The sequence below is a fragment of the Podarcis vaucheri genome, assembly GCF_965113315.1.
Source record: "Podarcis vaucheri genome assembly, chromosome: 8".
Classification (NCBI taxonomy): domain Eukaryota; kingdom Metazoa; phylum Chordata; class Lepidosauria; order Squamata; family Lacertidae; genus Podarcis; species Podarcis vaucheri.
Genome location: NC_138766.1, coordinates 52,933,314 through 52,952,131, shown reverse-complemented (window position 1 = coordinate 52,952,131; position 18,818 = coordinate 52,933,314). Strand labels below are relative to the sequence as shown.

The 18,818-nt window shown below is 41.3% G+C and overlaps 1 protein-coding gene and 1 long non-coding RNA gene across 25 annotated transcripts in view; one reads left to right on the top strand and one right to left on the bottom strand.

Annotated features, from left to right (window-relative positions):
• The window catches only part of DTNA (dystrobrevin alpha), a 199,308-nt gene that overhangs the window by 144,199 nt on the left and 36,291 nt on the right, over positions 1 to 18,818 (bottom strand). The gene's annotated exons all lie outside the window — the stretch shown is intronic.
• The window catches only part of LOC309539084, a 94,341-nt gene that overhangs the window by 42,823 nt on the left and 32,700 nt on the right, over positions 1 to 18,818 (top strand). The gene's annotated exons all lie outside the window — the stretch shown is intronic.

The following is an 18,818-nucleotide window of genomic DNA, read 5'->3' as shown; positions in this document are numbered from 1 at the left end:
GAAATCCCCTAGCTTAAAATTTTCAACCAATAGATTAATAAGGGCTTGGACCTACTCATGACCCATAAACAAGGCGATAAACAGCATCCTAATGCATTTAATTTTAAGATGCATTTAAGAAAGAGCATCCCTAAGAAAGCAAATATTAATACACCCACCTTATTTTAATATTATAACAGGCTGAATTCCTGAGATAGGGAACAACACCTATTTCACTTACTTGGGAGTTTCCAAAAGTGAAAAAAGCACTTTAATTGATCATGCCTTTTGCAAGTGACATCTCCATCTAAAGTTCAGAGGGTGGCTATGAGAAAGAGGGTCTTTCAGTGGTGCCTCCCTACACCCCTGCCAGCCATGGAATGCTATCCCTAAAAAATATTAAGCTGGTCATTCATTTATATCGGAAGACATAGCTTTACATTTTGTGCTTGTGGGAGGTTTTCTGCCTTTTCCCCCTTGCTGGAGTCTCAGCTCTGTAATATGTCTCTTCCATACAGTATATACCACCATCATTATATCACAGACTTCTGGAGTTGGAAGGGACCACAAGGGTCATCTAGTCCAATGCCCTGCAATGCCAATCTACATGTGACATTAAATGCTTCTCTGTATTAAGCATGCAGAGTTTTTTCAGAGGCAAATAGCACCAGGTTGGGGGGAGTTGGTGGTTATTGGGACTGTAGCAGGCACAGAGGGGAAGTTTAATCCTATCCCCCCTGCCCCCCCCCCCATGACCCTGACGGCAATCCCACATTCTGAAGCTGCTATTTTCTCCTCCTTTCCCCCTCCTCCTGCAACTTTCACCCACTCTCTCCATCTTTCTTCCCTCCGAGCTCCACCAGGCACTCTGCTCACACTTCTAATAGCACCGCCAGCCACCTGGGGAGGGGACCCTGTAGGGATGCTGCAATGGCCCATGCCAGCAACCAGATTCCTCTGCCAAGGCATCCAGAGGTGCTTGCGTGCCTCACTCAGCCACCTAGAATGGTGGAAGAGCAGCCTGGGAAGTACATGGACGGGTGGGCTCCAAGCCGTTCCATGGAGAGGCATGATTTCTGCACACACACACCCCAGGCCTGCATCCTTGACAGAGGCCAACCCCTACATACACCTCTGCTGAACCCATTAATCATCAGCATTTAAAAATCTGTAATATAAAAAGCTTGCAGGTTAGATTCAAATACACATTTAGCATCATGTGTAGTTTGGTTCTAAAAGTTTTTTAAAATGTTGACCAGTGAAAGGTCCAGTTAACAGGGCAGCTTGTTGTAGCTCTGATATATTTTTTGCATTTACTGCTTTGAGTGAATTCATGGAACAGTCCAAAGTATAATTCTGGCAGACTAGTACTATGAAGTGTTGAGGCCAGATACATTTTATACCCATATTAGGCTGTGGAGCAAGTTCAGAGCTGGATTCAACAGTTCCCTTGTTTGCAACTTTGAAGAAGTGAGTGATAGCATCTTAACAGTACAATCACAATCCACAGGGGTTCCATGGAAACATAGGCTATCATCAGTAATAGCACCAGCTACTTAATAAATAAAACAATATAGCTAAGATGAAATCAGAAAAAAACACCAAATCACTGAAGAGGGTAGAAATAGTAACAAACTTGTCAGAAAAAAATAGATGACACATGGAAATCTATAGAAACCTCATAATAGAACAAAGTGAATAGAAACATACAGTTTAAAAAAACTAAGGCTGGAGCATACCTATGTGATAGTAAGTACCAGTGAAGCCAATGAGACTTCCTTTCAAGTAATCCTGCTAAGATCAGGTTGCACATTGGAAAATTGAGTTGTGAATCAAATCATACATTTTACGTTTTACAAAACTTCACCACTGACAGCCCTGTGTTAACTGACTGGATACCTATGTATCTGAAAAAACCAGAGTGTCATTCTTAGCATTTCCCTATCTAGTCATTTATGCAATCCCTTTCATTACAATATTCAAGTGCGGTCGTATTATCCAAAACACTCAGCTGACCAGCTGACAAACTACCTACTCAGCAAATTCTCACTTCAAAATATACCATCAATAAATGCTGATCAAGGAAAGCAGCATATAGCATGTGTTTAAATCCATGCTCATTCAGGAATGTACTATGTACTCAAGTTACTTCCTGAATAAGGAATCCCTCTTCATTAAGAGCTATTAAAGCTATCTTGCAGTTCTCTTGCCCATAGGTTTGATTGTAGGTTTGATTGTAGATACAGCTCCAGAGAGAATTTGCCACATTACCAAACTTACTGAATCACTGAAAAGTCCAATCTCACGGCAACAGTTATTTCAGCAAAATATTTTATTTATTAGCATGCACATCCAAATTACATCACACCCTTTGGGGGGAGGAAGACTGAATGTTGCAATGTGAAATTCAACATCAGCAAGTAAAGTGCACTGGATATGCAAATTCAAAATATTGTGCCTGGACTGGATGAGTACAGCTTCTGTGTCAACTATGAAGTTATTTCTCTGTTACCTGCTGCTTTTGTTAACAAACTCTTCATTTTTGCACTGACGTTTGACTTGTTCCCAAGTCAAAGAAGCATAGAAACTGCTGGTGTGACTTAAACCATATGGGACAGCAAAAGCCAATGCAAGAGGCAGTCCAAGAACATACCAAATAAAGGAGGCCCCTGGGCACACAGACATCTGCTGCCCTGATAGGTCAAACTACCTACAGTTTTCAGAAAGCACACTTGGATGTTTGGAGCTGCAGACTTTATAAAAGGGTGCTCCAAGAGAATGAAATTTTGGAGGAAGTAAGCTTTACTTAATACTGTGCAACTCTCTCACAAAGAAGAAAGGGTGGTGGATGCTGGAGGTTTCAATTCCTTGTTGTGACCCTAGAATTGCTTCCGATCATACACCCAATCATGGGAACAGTTTGGTCTCTACTATCATTACATATAACTTTTGGGGTAGAAAATATTACTCCTCACATCTTACAGGTCTTCTTATCATTCTGCCTCTTGATGTAGTCTCAGGCATCTCAGTGTCTGAAACTCTCTCTGCCAATTTGTACTGCAATCATTTCATTGTTCTGCCTTGAGACTCTAGTCTCACTTGTGACAAGGTCTTTTTGAAATCCCTCAAGGAAAAACAGGCCCTTTGCGGTTTTTATTTCTGAAGGTTTGACATTTTGTACATGGCTGTATCAAGTCTTCAATTTGAGCACACATACCTGGCTGATAAACAGCTTCTTGAGCCCTTCTTTCATCTACTTCCAAACCCAGTATATCTAGTATTAGTTCCTTGTGGTACTATAATTTTGTTATTTATTTCAAAAATAAACTAGTACATAATGGACCATTAATTCATCTCCATAAGCATAGATATCTCCTAGAACTTCCACTTTTATTTCTGGCAATTTTTGTAAAAATCCATTAAAAAAGAAGCTATCATTTGCAGTAGCCATTCAAAATTCCAGCAGGTGAAGGGTAGTACCTCTGGTGCGGAACATGTCATGCTCCTAGTGGGGTAGTTTGTCCCCTTTGGTCCCTGTTCTGCACTTAGCTCTCACCCATGGCTCCTAGAACTGTCAGCATGCAACAGTGGCCACACCCCAGGAAACGGCTTTGATTGGCCAGCTAAACCAGTGAGGGGAACCAATGGGTCTCAAGCCATCAGTGGGTTCCCCTGCATGTGAAGACAGGCTTCAGTGGATTGAGGGGATGAGACTAATAGTGGGTCTAATAGTCAAGAAGCCAGTTTATGCATGTGCTGTAGAGGGAAGTGAGGGATAGATGTGGCTCATCAACCTGGGAGAAGGAAAACTGATTCTAAACTTCCATTGCCTTGCAGCCATACTCATTCATGAGAAAGACTTTGGGAGTAAACCTTGAGGAAAAATCTGTACCTGCTGTCTTGCAGGAAATCTTTGGGAGCAGAAAAGGCTAATACGTAAACCCTACCCAAATCTGGAGTGCAGTCCCTAAGACGGTTGGATGGCATCTTGTATGCCTCTTTCTGGCAACTCCTGCAGCCGCACTGCTGCCAAATATATTGCTCTGCCTCTCTTTGGATCACATTAGCAATGCAGAGAGGAAGGTCTTTTCTTCTGGGCCGCTGAGAACCTCCATACACACTGCCCAGGCTTGTGCCCTGGAGAGGTCACTTACATGCTGCTAGCACAGCAAAAACAACATGGGAGACAGCTGATATGAGTTACCAGTCTTTGCAGCCACAGCTGGTGCTGTGATTCTCCAGTGTGAGTTCACCCTTGAAGGTGCACTCCATTGTTATCTCAGGACAGATGGATGCCAACAAAAGTCTCGGTTCTGGTATTGACAAGGATGGCATCATAAAGGACATCAGGTTCCACAGTTTCGAGTCTCTGCTGGGGTTCCCCAAAACATAGGGGTGGAATTTTTTTGCTTTCCAAAACATCTGAAGGGCACCTGTTTGGAGAAGGCTGGTTGACAGCTTTAGTCACAGAGAAAGCAGCAGTCTGAAGCTAAAGAAACTGAAAAGTCTGTGGTGACATCATTAAATAAAACACGAGAGTTCCCATGCTGCATTTCTGCCTGTCCATGATTAGAAACATCCATAGAAATCAATGGGCCAACAAACAGGAAGATCTGTAACCCCCACAACATTGAATGTACAGCACTGAAGCCTGGGTCACTTCAACCCTGGTTACTGTCCTGAGCAGCACCACACCATCAAGGGCTTGGGAATGCTTACCAACTGGTTGAAGAATGCAGTGCTCATCTACACGGAAGGGGTCCAGGGAGCCAAGATGGAATCTACAGCCTGAGGAAGTGTTTATGAACACAAGTATCAATAATAGAAGATTCCTGGATCTTAATGATCACTACAACAGCAGGATCTGGCTGCTCCAGACCTTTTGTAATTACTAACCCAGCAGGGAGACTCATAAACAGAAAACTCCTCAGCAAAAGTCCAGTTAAGTATGTTTATAGCAAACCTATAGATTACAACTGAAGACCTGGTCTCCAAAGATAACACAATGCAATTAAAAAGAGAGTAATTTTGGTCAAACCAATAAGCAAGGTCTCAGACATAACACAAACTGAAGGCAATGCACACAATTTAATAGCAATCTTACTAGGATTGCCTCTTCAGAGAAGTAGGATTACAAGTCAGAAGGAATTCACTTTGGGTTTCCAACTCTAGGGAACACTGTGGTGAAACACAAAGCCTTATGAAAACATGTACTGTAACCTGGAAACAATTGAGGCTTCAATCACTCACAGTGGAATGCTTACATTCATGTAAGACTAAAAGAAGAAAATGCTCAGCATTCAGTGACAGGATTTCATGGTGAATAATTGCATGGATTTAGGGAGAGAAAAAACCCTGTTATGGATTCTGAAAATCCAGCTGCCAGCAAGATTCTCTCTGGAATGTGATCAAGCTGTGATATGAGATTTCCATGCTAAAGACTTTTGCATGTTTTCCAAATACCTAAAGGAAATATTAATCTCCCATTATATAAAAACATAGGAGGAAAAACAACAAACCCCAGAATGTTAACTAGCCTATCCAGCTTATGTCCAAAATGAATAGTTCTGTCTCCCTATGTCAGACCATAGTCCTGACTGAGCCAGAGATGCAAGCAACTTGTCATGCATAATGTGTAGTGACTATGGATGGGGACATTAATTCCCACTTTGATCAAAATGATGACTCTAGTCAGTCCAGTTAGGTTTAGCTGAAGTTTTCTCCTGCAGATGGGCATATGTATCTGTAGGGAGCCTCCTTCCTACAGTTACAAAGAGGAATCTCTTTTGCAGGACCCAATATTGCCCCATTATTCAATTCATATTAGCATGGTTTTTCTCTGGAATGTGATGAAGCTGAGAGCTGTGACCTTTGCTTGTGAAATAAAAAACATTAAACCTTTCAAATGTAAACCTCATGGCTTTTTGCAGGAGGAGCATGGTCCTGGCAACCACAAATTTTTGGTCAGTCATGCATATGTCCAAGGTCAGCTTAAATTTATAGACCCTTGGTGTGTGCATGTGTGATCACTTTCTCAGGACCCCATTTTCAATGGCAACCCCAGAGTAAATGTTGCATGCCCTTAGAACAGTGTCCTTCAGCCTTGGGCCCACATATGTTGTTTGAAAACAATTCCCATAACCTATTGGTTACGTTGGCTGGGAATGATGGGAATTGTAGTGAACTGCCCTGAGACCTCTGGGTATAGGGCGGTATATAAATTCAATAAATAATAATAATAATAAAGAAATTAATTAGTAAGTGTTCAGTTAAAAAGGTAAAGGGATCCCTGACCATTAGGTCCAGTCATGGCCGACTCTGGGGTTGCGGCGCTCATCTCGCTTTATTGGCCGAGGGAGCCGGCGTACAGCTTCTGGGTCATGTGGCCAGCATGACTAAGCCGCTTCTGGTGAACCAGAGCAGCACACGGAACACCGTTTACCTTCCCGCCGGAGTGGTACCTAATTATCTACTTGCACTTTGACGTGCTTTCGAACTGCTAGGTTGGCAGGAGCTTGGACCGGGCAACGGGAGGTCACCCCATTGCAGGGATTCGAACCGCCGACCTTCTGATCCGCAAGTCCTAGGCTCTATGGTTTAACCCACAGCCCCACCCGCATCCCTATGTCCAGGGGCCTTCAGTAAATACAATGCCCTTTCTCTAGAAATTTTAGTATGAGTTATTATTGAAAATATATACTGGACTCCAGGTTACATTTTTCACCACAGGCCTTTTTTCAAATGCAAACCAGGCCTTATTTGAATGACTTATTCCTAGGAGGATTCTTTTTACAGGCCCAATAATCTTGGACATAACTGAAACTTGTGAAACCAAGTGTAAGAGAAGAGGGTCAGAGTCATTTGTAATCCCAATGGTAAATTATAAAATGGGTTTTGATCTCTCTGTTGTGTAGCCCCCCCACCCCCCCAAAAGAAGTTCTTCCCCATCACAAGCGATGTAAAGGTTTCCAAAAACTTTTTAAAATGCATGAAAAAATAAATAAAAATCCTGTCTTTATTTTAGTATTCCTCATTTTCTGCTACGCATTGTGTGCTACATTCCATTAAAGAGAAACCATATTTTATCACAAAATTGGCTGCAACTCAGTTGGGTTAAATGACCCACACATATCCCTTACCTACTTCACAAGGGTATTGTAAAACTTATCTAAATAAATTCTACAAAGCACTGTGAAATCCTTGAATGACACATGCTTTGGATAAAAAGCATTATCACTGTATTGAAGTTGTTGTACACATGCCATTGTTCCATGACAAAATATGGAGACTGGCAGGCAGATGCATATTTATTAGCACTCTGTTCTAAGATTAGTTTGCTATTATCCTGCTCTAATCTCTAAAGCAGGGGTGGGTAGTGGGGGTTACCCAAGGATGAGAACTGATCTTGACTGGAACCAGACATATTTTTGGAGAGTGCAAAATATTGGAAGGAAAGACCGCTAGACCTTGTGTGGAGGCAAGTGGATGCTTCTGTTTACTTTGATATGAATGCATTTAATAAGCATGGACTAAGTCCCATCGACTCTCTCAAGGTCAGGCATGCGGAGGTCCCACGGTTTGAGTCACTTTGGAACACTGATTGGAGAGATTATATTGGCAGAACAACACAGAAGTGGTGGGAAAGGCAATTTGAGGTGGAGGCTGATACTAGACCCAGGAAAGAAGATACCTTTAAACAACCACATGCCCTTCTATTTTTGAGCTGCAAGGGACACAGGATACAGGCAGGCATTTGGAGCAGGGGGAAACCAATGCTTGCCTACCCAGAGGAAGAATATGCCATTACGGAACTGAGCAGACTCCAGTTTTTTATTGTTCAAGCACCATTTATGGCCATTTCACTTATTTCAAAGGCAGCACACAGACTCCAATTAACTCTGCATCCAGTGTGAGCTGACTGCTGCTTTGTGAAGCCATGGGCGTAGCTTCTCCCCCTAAATGAAGTAAATAAATAAAAATACTTAACTAAAAGCAGAAAGAATCAGAATATTTGAAATTGAAATGCTCATTGAGGTCACTTGGATGATGTTGTGGCACATTTTAGCAACGCAACAGGCAACGTGACTGAGCGATAGGTGTGGCTTCCGCAAACTGATCAATTGCATAGCAGGTAGCTCCATTCTGGAAGAGAACAAGTGGGTGTCTGTCCTGCCACCCCCCCCCCCAATCCTGGCTATGCCCATGTGTGAAGCTGTGTACATACGACATGAACCACAACCCACAGCTATCCTATAGTTTCATGAGAAAAACTGTGCTTGGGGCATTCTCCCCCAACCAGCTTCAATCCAATTTGAAAATGTAAGCCATATAAAGATATCCATTCCCCCTCTTCACCTACTGTTGTGGACTGACCGTGGACAACTTGGAAAAACACCCAAGCACACTGATGTGTACAGTGATGTGCACATGCAATTTTAAACACAGTGGGGATAACCACCTTGCTGCCTTTTAATCTGATAATAATAAGAGTGGCTGGGGAAACCCAGCCAGATGGGCGGGGTACAAATAATAAATTATTATTATTATTAATATGTGCACAGCCTAAATCTGGGTGCGCTGTGGCTGAACTCTGCAGCTAGTCACAGATCCCCAGAGAGAACAGCTGCTGTATATGTGCGTTTGCAAATACATGGGGGTGTGAATTCATATTTTTAGGGATACTCTTGAAACATCTTGTGTGCGAAGTAGCAGGACATGTTGGTGCTAGACATGCCTAATTGTTCTCCCACAGCTTTTTGTAAGATGAGATACTGAATCTAATCAGCAGGGCTCCATTTTCAGCTATCATGGCTAATGGTCACTGGTAGATTTAACCAGGGCCTTTTTTCTGGGGGGTACGCAGATTCACACATTTTGTGAATCTTTGTACTTTTGTCCATTTATTGTATTTATTTCCCCCGATTTGAACTATAAAATGGTGACTTTCTTGAGTCAGAATGAGAATACCCCTAAACATTTTTTTTAGATAAAAACGCCCGGAAAAAAACACCTACATGAACTTATCTGATTTTTGTTTAAAGCCATTGTAGTAGCCATCATCACATTATTTGGTAATGAATCAGAAATTGATTATTTGTTTACTTAGTCAAGAACAGATTCTTATCATCGTCTTATTTCCTTTTGCCCATCCTGAATCTACTGCCAATCTGTTTCTAGACATATCCATTATTTGTAGAGGAAAATGCAGGCATTTTACAGATAATAATGCTGACCTTGCTTAACAACAACAACAACAACAACAACAACAACAACAACCCCCCAAAGTTATTCATTGGTTCAGGCAGCTGCTTCCATATTTGTATATGAGTTTGAGGATTTTTAAAAATCTTTATTAACATGTGTTCCTAAAGCTTTCTGCCTTGTTCAACTAATGTGAAGTGACACCTCCTTGCTAAGAGCTCAAATTTAACCTTCTGTGTAGCACAAATGAATGAGCAGGATTGTCAACATAATAGATTTTATATTTTAATAAGATTTTCAGAAAACATTTTATTTCCAAATATGTATAGTGTAGGTTGCCATATTCCGAAGAGCAAAAAAGAAGACACATTTGTAGGTGGACCGGGAGCCAGGGGTTGGGAGAAAGAAAAATAGCAGTAATAGTATGTGTGCAGTAAAAGGCAAAAGGTATATTGAGATATTTAATAATGGTAATTAGAAATGAAAACGACGTACCCTCCAACATTTTGTGAGGAAAAATCAGGGTATGTGTGAAATATTTAATAATGGTAATTAGAAATGAAAATGACATACCCTCCAACATTTTATGAGAAAAATTCAGGGTATGTGTAGTAGACTAGTGAGGCAATAACCCATATGAAACCAACCCCATTGCCCCCCCATCCATGCCAACTTTGCAGCCACATGCTCAAAGCTCTCCTTTTATATCTCAGTATTTATCCAAGATGCTCTGCAACTCAGGGAATAAGCTGGCACAGTTGGAAGGCGATGCCAAACAGCACGTGCTGCTCTGTCACTTTACAAATACAAGCAAGCGACAACTTTGAGCCAGTTGGCACTGGAGATGGCAGAGCCATCATTTTGGCCACTATTCTTGCAAGCAGGAGCCACAGCAGGGAGAATTTCAGAATTCACTGTTTTGCATGAAAGGGAAAACAACAACAACAACAACAACCTGGATTTATCTCCCAGAGGTTCTGCTCCTCAGAGCCACTTCGAGGCCTTGCATGGCACAGAGCAACCCACAGGGCCTGTCTTGTGCCTGATTTACATCTGTAATTTGCCCATATGGAAGGATCTTAATTAACCTCTTGCAAGCACTGACCTGGATCTATGCAGCTGCCGCACTACACCGCCTCTCATCTCTAACACAACAACCCACTTAGCTTAGCAGAGGCATCTAATGCAAAAAGAGCCCTCATAGGGGCTGGACATACCTGGGGTTTAGAATGGGCCCATTCAGCAACCGTACAAAGCTAATTAATATTTGGGCTTTTGAAACCTAATCAGAGATGCTTTGAAGCATAAGACAGTCATTTAATAGGCACTGCCTGAGGCATTGTTTGGCCATTGTACAGCTCCTATGCTGGCAGCTGCATTCAGTAGAACTGAAGGGCATTGTTACTGTTCCTGGAAGGTTTTTACTTCCAGCCAGACTTTCACTCCCTGCCATTTCATTACCTTAGAATTCAGTAGGGAGGACTAGCATAAGAAAAAATAAAATGCAACTGAAGGGACATCTCCAACTCATAGGTTGTTGGGGTGTGAAAGGTCCCATTCCTGGGAACTTATCAAGAGTCACTGTCAGTAATTTGCATCAGATGGATCGATGGATGTAAACCTCCAAAATGTATTTTGTATAGTTAAGTTTTTACCTCTATCTTCAGTACATTTTATTTTATTGCTATGGCTGGTGGCTGATGCAGATAAAGATTCTTCTGATCTGATCAGTGGTCATCGTATGACATCTTTGGGTTTGAAGGGGGTTATATAGCATAAATAAAATGGCCCAGGTCACCCAGGCACCATCTACACATGCAGTAACTTATGGGGTTGGCTAGATGTTATGCAGGTTCCATAGATGCAGTGTTATGTGAACACTGAAGGATAACTGCATTCTGAACAGTCCAGGAAGCATGCGATGGTTTGGTTTGCTTAAAAATGCAAATCAAATGAAATCTTCAAGCACCCCTAGTGATTACCCATCTCTGATTTTTGCATCATCATATCAACCTGTGCTCTGCCCATCCTGCATTCTTATGTTCAATAAAAGAACACAGCAAGTTCTCACGGGACTCTCTGACACATTTTGGCCATAGGGTGAGAACAAAGTGATCTCTTATTACTGGGAGCACAGAGAGAGAGAGAGAGAGAGAGAGAGAGAGAAAGAAAGAAAGAAAGAAAGAAAGAAAGAAAGAAAGAATACTGTTGCAGTAGCGCACCAGGGTTAGTAAAAAGAAGATACAAAACCACTAATGGATGGGGAGATTGCAGCCCTTGAATGTCCACTTTTCATATTAATAAAAAACATTAATGGCAGCACTATGTTTGTTAAGTAGAGGCACCTTTCTTCTCCACCAAACTTCATACTCTTTGGCATCCACATCAAAGTGTTCACTGACTTAGGTAGCGACACCTTAGACACTGGACAAAATGGGGTCATCTCCAAGAATTAAGTTGAGACAATTAATCATGTTTTCTATCTTGCAGCTATGCTTCCTCCTAGAATTGTTAAGAAAATCTCCTTATGCAATGGAAAGGGACAGTTTCTCTTCTGTATTTTAAGTAGGTCAATGCAAATGTATTGTAGGGAGGATTAAACTGTTACCCTGCCCTCCCCTTCCCAGCAGTGGTAACTTCAAATCATCCTGATTGAATTATGCTTCCCATGTCAATAGTAATGAAATTATATGGTCATTAACAGCTGATACTCTGGTGGTCCCTAGTTCTGTCTTCTGATATTTGAAGCCTGTGGCCTCAAGCGTGAGGCCCATGAAGAATATAGGGTTGCACAGCTAGAAATGCTGCAGAAAAATGTGTAAAATAATATAATATAATCAATGCCTAATTATAATCTACTTTAGCAAATTAACCAATAATATATCTGAGCTGAACACTGAAAGCACATTGCAGTATTAAAATAAAACATGATCAGAATTAACCAAAAGGAATGTGTCAGAGACACTGAGTAAACTACATTTCCAAGGGGGGGGGGGAGAAATCCCTTCCAGTAGCACCTTAGAGACCAACTAAGTTTGTTATTGGTATGACCTGTTACTGTAGCAGTGCCAGGTGCTGGAGGGGATGGAGCCATTTCTCCATTCTCACTTCCTGCATCCGGTGCAGCAGCAAAGAAAGCAGACAGCTGGAAGACAGGGGGTGGAGGCTTGTGGATGGGAGAAGTTCAATTCTTCACTGCCTCAGATTAAATTCTGAGCCAGAGAAGAATTCGGGAGAATGTAGTGCTCATCTTGTATTTGATGTATCAGAATTTGCTTAAGTCCATATTCTGAGTGAAGGAGTGTGGATCTCAGGCAAACATTGCTGAACAGGACAGCGAAAAACCATCTGTAGTATTCCTGCAAAATATTAGTATCAATGAGATACTAAGAAAGCAAGATAGCAGTGCCTGGTGTGCTCTGGTCCATGGGGTCACGAAGAGTCGGACACGACTAAACAACTAAACAACAACAAAGAAAGCAACATTAACTCATGAATTAGGCCCAAACTGATGTGATGTTGAACACATTTTTCTTTTTACCCATGACAATGCATTTGGATGTATATCTGATGTACATCTATGGAGCATTCACAAATCATGGCAAATGACCATGATGAATACAATTCAAGGATGAACTGTGTTCACCACTATGAATGATCACTTCAGCATCAGAATATCCTGAGTGCACATATAGTATCAATAGAGGGACACAAAGCTTGCACCTAAGACTAATTAGACAAATTAGCCTATTAACCTAATGGAGAGACTTTATTTAAACCACTTGCACGGGAAAGATGATGAAGAATAATTGAACAGGTTGTTTAGCATGAAATAAAAGGTGTAAAATAAGGTTACACTGGGACTGGTACCAGGTGGAGGCTTTAAAAAAAAAAAAGATTACTGAAAACGACAATATGATAGTTTGAGGAATTGAGTCAAGTGGGTAAACAGGCTGGAAGACAGAGAATTTTCGGAAACAAGACTTTAATAGCACTCAGGTGTAAAAGTAAGTGCTGTGAAATGTCTTCAATTACTAAGTCCATTCTAGAGTCACAAAAATAAATTCAGTTTATACTCATACAGTCCTAACCTTTCTGATACAACAGGGAAGGATAACATGGCAATCTACCTCAGTTCAGGAACTATTTCTAGGAACTGAACTGTACAAAGATAAGAAAACTACTGCCATAATTATAAATCCAAATAGATTATGCAGAATTGTAAAGCTGGTTTAATCATTAAAATGTGAAGTACTTCCTGAATACAGACCAAAAGAGGTCTTGTTCTATATTACCACAGTGAGTTGAGTGTACATTTGCAAAGATTTATGAATGCTGACTCATTTTGGAAGTCAAACCTTTGCCAGCTTTAATGAAGAATATGACAAAACTAAGTAGCATTGCACAAGCACAATTCATTTCCGCCCATTTCACTTCTGCAAACAGTTTTATAAAACTCTCTTTTCAAGGAAAAGTGTGCATTTCCCTGCTTTGTCCTTACTGCATACGTGGCTACTCTGATCACAAAGCTTAACATTATCTACAGTGCAGTACAACAGAAAAGGGCAGAATTAATGACCTGTGAAATAGGTACAGTCAGTGCTGGTTAATCTATGCCTGGCTTAGCCTGAAGCTTTGAGATATAACAGAGGCCAGCTGAAAGCTGCTGAACACTCCTCTAAGTGTGAGGGAAGCAAAATATAGTCAAAGAGTATATTTCTATTTTAAGAACAGTCGGTCAATACAAATTTTCCTTGCTTACCCAGTGCATCATTTTCATAAGAAATGCACCATTCCTGCAGAAATGCGGATAATAGTTTTTTCACATTATATTCATGAAAGAGTCATTAATGGAAAAGTCATTCCTGGTTTCTGTGTACTATTCACCTTCACCCACTGCAGTCCTATAACTTTGTGGAAAAGCTTGCATTTCAAGTCACTTATACGGTGGTGCCTTGGTTCTCAAACGTAATCCATTCTGGGAGTCTATTCAAACCAAGGTGTGGCTTCTGATTGGCTGCAGGAGCTTCCTGCACTCAAGCCGAAGCAGCATTGGAGGTCCGGCTTCTGAAAAACGTTTGCAAACTGGAACACTTACTTCTGGGTTTGCGGCATTCAGGAGCCAAACCGTACGAGTACCAAAGCATTTGAGAACCAAGGTACGAGTGTAGTATAACATCATCTGCAGTTATCCTAAGGAGGGACCATATCTCAGTGGGAGGGCACCTCTCTTGCACGCAGAGGATCTCAGGTTCAATACTTGGTATTCCCAGTTGTTGTTGCTGATAAGAAAATATTAAGTAGCAGGTGATGGGTGGTGGGGGGGGGTGGACTTGCCAGAGCCTGGAGAGCCTGCGTTAGTCAATGCAACAGACAATACAGTGGTGCCCCGCAAGACGAATGCCTCACAAGACGAAAAACTCGCTAGACGAAAGGGTTTTGTGGTTTTTGAGCTGCTTCGTAAGATGAATTTCCCTATGGGCTTGCTTCGCAAGACGACAACGTCTAGCGTTTTTTGCAAGTTTTTTCCCTTTTTCTTAACACCGTTAATACAGTTGCGACTTGACTTCGAGGAGCAACTCATAGAACGTGGTGTGGTAGCCTTTTTTGAGGTTTTTGGTGATTTTTGAAGCTTTTCCAAAACTTTTCCAACACCGTGCTTCGCAAGACCAAAAATTCGCTAGACGGAAAAACTCGCGGAACGAATTAATTTCGTCTTGCGAGGCACCACTGTAGTAAGTTAGACCCTCATATGCACTATACATTTAAAGAAGTATCATACTGCTTTAAACAGTCATGGCTTATCCCAAAGAATCTCGGGAATGGCAATTTGTTAAGGGTGCTGAGAAGGGTTAGGATATCCCTGCTCCCCTCAGAGAGTTACAATTCCCAGTGTGGTTTTAACAATCAATCCCTTTTCCCATAGAACATCAAGAATTGTAGCTCTGTGAAGGGAATAGGGGGTCTCCTAACAGCATTTAAAACATTCACATCTAGGAACCCGTGGCAAGCCTCCAGGAAACTTCTGGGTTCTCCAGAAGTTGTGAACAACAACAACAACCACCACCCAGCCAATTGCTCTGTTTTATATTTGTAGCAAAGGAGAAGAGTTCCATAGCACTAAAAGAGCAATGGGTGGCACAGATTAATATTCATGTTGCTCTATTGGAAAGAGCTTACATTTAAGCGTGAACAGTTCGTTCACAATTTGATTAGTTTTTGTCAAACAATTCAGTATTATGGATGTACAATGGCCTTGCCACTGGAAGATTTCTAGTGAAAGATTAGTTATTCTGGTAATAAACTTAGATGCTGCTTGCCATTCTCTAAATGGGCTTTATAAAAATTTATTGTTATTATCTTAGTCTTATAGATAAGTAAAAACAGGCACACTTCCTCTATTGACTTTACTAAGGTTACAGAAGCATACAGTGGCAGAACAAACCTATTCATGTGTACTCAAAAGCAAGTCCCCCTACCTTCAGGTAAGTGGATATTTGATATCATACTAAATTACCTGGCCAAGCTAAGGTGCATGCTATAGGTATTTTTTTAAAAAGGTTGAAAGTCCTGACTTTACTGGACTTCTCTGTTAATGTGTTCTTTTTTGACAAATGCATCTCTAAACACTTTTATACTTTTCACAACAGCCATTTGCAATACTTTGTGTCATTGAATAAAATCCCAGTGTGAAATGATTTTGTTATGAGATTGAGTGTATCTAATGAAATGGACAAAAATATACAAATATACAAAAGTATATGCTGTATTCTTCCTTAAGGTGCCACAAAACTGTTTGCTACTTTTTATCCTAAGTATCTCAGTTACTTGTCTAAAAGCCCTGGTATCTTTAAAGCAAACATTTTGTCCACAAATGTAAGATTTCTAAAGGCTTCATTGGCACTTTGAACCTTAAAAAAAGCTGTCAGACAACAATTCCCTACCCATCGCAGTTGTTAGGGTACTTTTAGATATCTGACTCATTATTTTTAACCACTCTACAAAAAGTCACTGCCCTTTATGAGCATAAGGAACCACAGATAGGAAACTTTGCAGTGATGGAGTACTATGGGAGGAATTCAACATTGTGCTACGCGTATCAATCATTCTGTCAGGGCAAACATTTCAGCTTGCCAGATGGAACAACCACCCCTCTTCTCCCCACACGGTTCTGGTAGTTCTCCCCACCACTGCTGAGACAATTTCATGGGGTGGGGCATGGGGGGAGGAGAGGGGGGAAACCCACTTCACAAGTGGAAGTCCTTGCACGAGCTTTTGCCCACGGGACTCATAAGTTGAATCCAATGTTGTTACAAATGAAAGTGAATAGGGAAGTGATAAGGCTCCAGCTTGCCCAGACACAATGTAGAAGCTTGTGTGTGAGAGAGGACTGGTTTTGGTCAGCCATTCTTATTATGACTTCATGTTTGTGCATGAGCTAAATCAGATGGCCATTAATCTCTGTGTGGTCCTCCATGAGCACGTTCATGCTAGCCATTTACCACAGGACTTAACACAATTCTAGCTTGAGAAGTGTCCTTCCTTCATGTTAACTGCCACCAAGCAACAAGCAGAAATTCCTGGCCACCCTGATATCAGTGTTAAGTTGCCAGTGTGATCACTGCCCCTGGAAAGGCTATTGCATTTCTATTTCCTGGATAAAAGTCAATGTAAGAACATCCCTGGAATCTGTTCTGTGCCACGCCTATGAGGTTTTAGACTTGAAGGCAACCAAGAATTTCTTTCTGGAATGACTTTCCACTGGTATGGGTACATTAAAAAAAACTTTTTACCACCATGAGGATTATCCAAAAGAAACATAGGGCATATATCTAAGAATAATAAAACATATAATGGTATAATCCAGTCAAAAAACCTGGCTGCACACTAGAGTTTCACTAGTTTCAATCAGAGTTGAGCATGTGCTTAGCTTTGTTCCACTGAAATCAGCATGCGAGGCTATGCATCTTTACTTAGAAGCAAGCCCATTTATGTTCAGTAGGGCTGATTCCCAGGTCAGTGTGCAATGGACTGAGGAATTAAAGGGATTCGTTTTTACAAGTTAAATGTGAAAACTTACATTTGGCTTAGAGGAACTAGAAAAGTACAGTTTTCTAGCTTCTGAAAGCTGCGTAAGAGTTTTCATATTTAACTTTTCAACCATGATTTATTTATACCCTTTATACCTTTATAAATAAATAAAAAAGAAACATCTAGAACCAAGTCTGGGAAACTTCCCAGCACTCAGAATTTACAACTGCAGCTGAGGCTATGCATTTCAAGCTGCTTTCTTATGCTGCTGTAAACACCAGAGGGGGAGGCGATGCCTCCACCCAATGTGTAATGACCTGATTTGTTTCCTCACACCCAACTCCAATTCACTGAGGCTGTAATCTGTGCATTTGCTGTCACCTGTGCATGCACAATGGCTGTCTGAAATGTAACTTCCAGCTGAACCGTGGCTTCCATTCCCCACCCCAATCAGATGGCAGCTGGGTTGAGGGAAAGCGCATCAAACCGGAGTACAGTGGTACCTCGGGTTACATAAGCTTCAGGTTACAGACTCCGCTAACCCAGAAATATTACCTCGGGTTAAGAACTTTGCTTCAGGATGAGAACATAAATCATGCTCCAGTGGCGCGGCGGCAGCGGGAGGCCCCATTAGCTAAAGTGGTGCTTCAGGTTAAGAACAGTTTCAGGTTAAGAACGGACCTCCGGAACGAATTAAGTAATCAACCCGAGGCACTACTGTATTTCTCAAAAAGCCACAGGGTACAGATGGATTATGACCAACATTATGTGTGCATTGCTTCCAACACTAGGGGCAGGAGTGCGCTGGGGTGAGAGCAAATGGTAATTTTGTACAGAGTCCAACCCTTCTGCAACATATAGATGCTAGAACTGCCCAGTCCTAAGAAAACTGGACCTGCCCCACTAATAAAATTGCCTAGCGATCTCCCTGGTTCAAGTTGTTTGTAGTCTGCTTTGTGGCTTCTGAAGCTAGGGTACAATGAAATACACACAGGGACACTAACACGTAAACAGATACTGTCACTGGAATTTCCAGTATCGAAATACACTGCTGGCACTACATGAAACATGAGAGATTAGCAGTAACACAGGACTTATGAGTTAAGAACTCACTCAACTAGTTATAATCCCCAAATTCTTCTCCAACATTTTTAGCATAAGAACAAGTTATTAAAAAATACATTAATACAAAATGCATGGTACATAATTTCTGCTTCTTTTCAATTGCATTCACTAGGAAATGGCATACAGACTTCGCACTTCAACTTTATTTTGTTGCTTATAAAGCCCCCTCCCCGCCCAAACCCCGTGCAGAGAATACTGTTGTGAGCACTGTGACAAATGGAATTAGTTAACAAGGAAAAAGGGCAAACTGTCAGGTGCAGCAGCTTTTCCGTCAAAAGAAGGAAACGGAATGCAGCCAGTTTTGCTCTTTATGTTTTCAAGGCAAAGATTCCCTTGTGGCATTAAAACAACTCTTCAAAATATAAACTAGAATATCTGGAATAATAAAATTGTTCTCCTCTACAGTCAGCTACCACAAAAAGTTTTTTTACAGAAAGAATTTCAGAAAGTCAACAGCACAAGCGGAAAGCAGGAAATATATT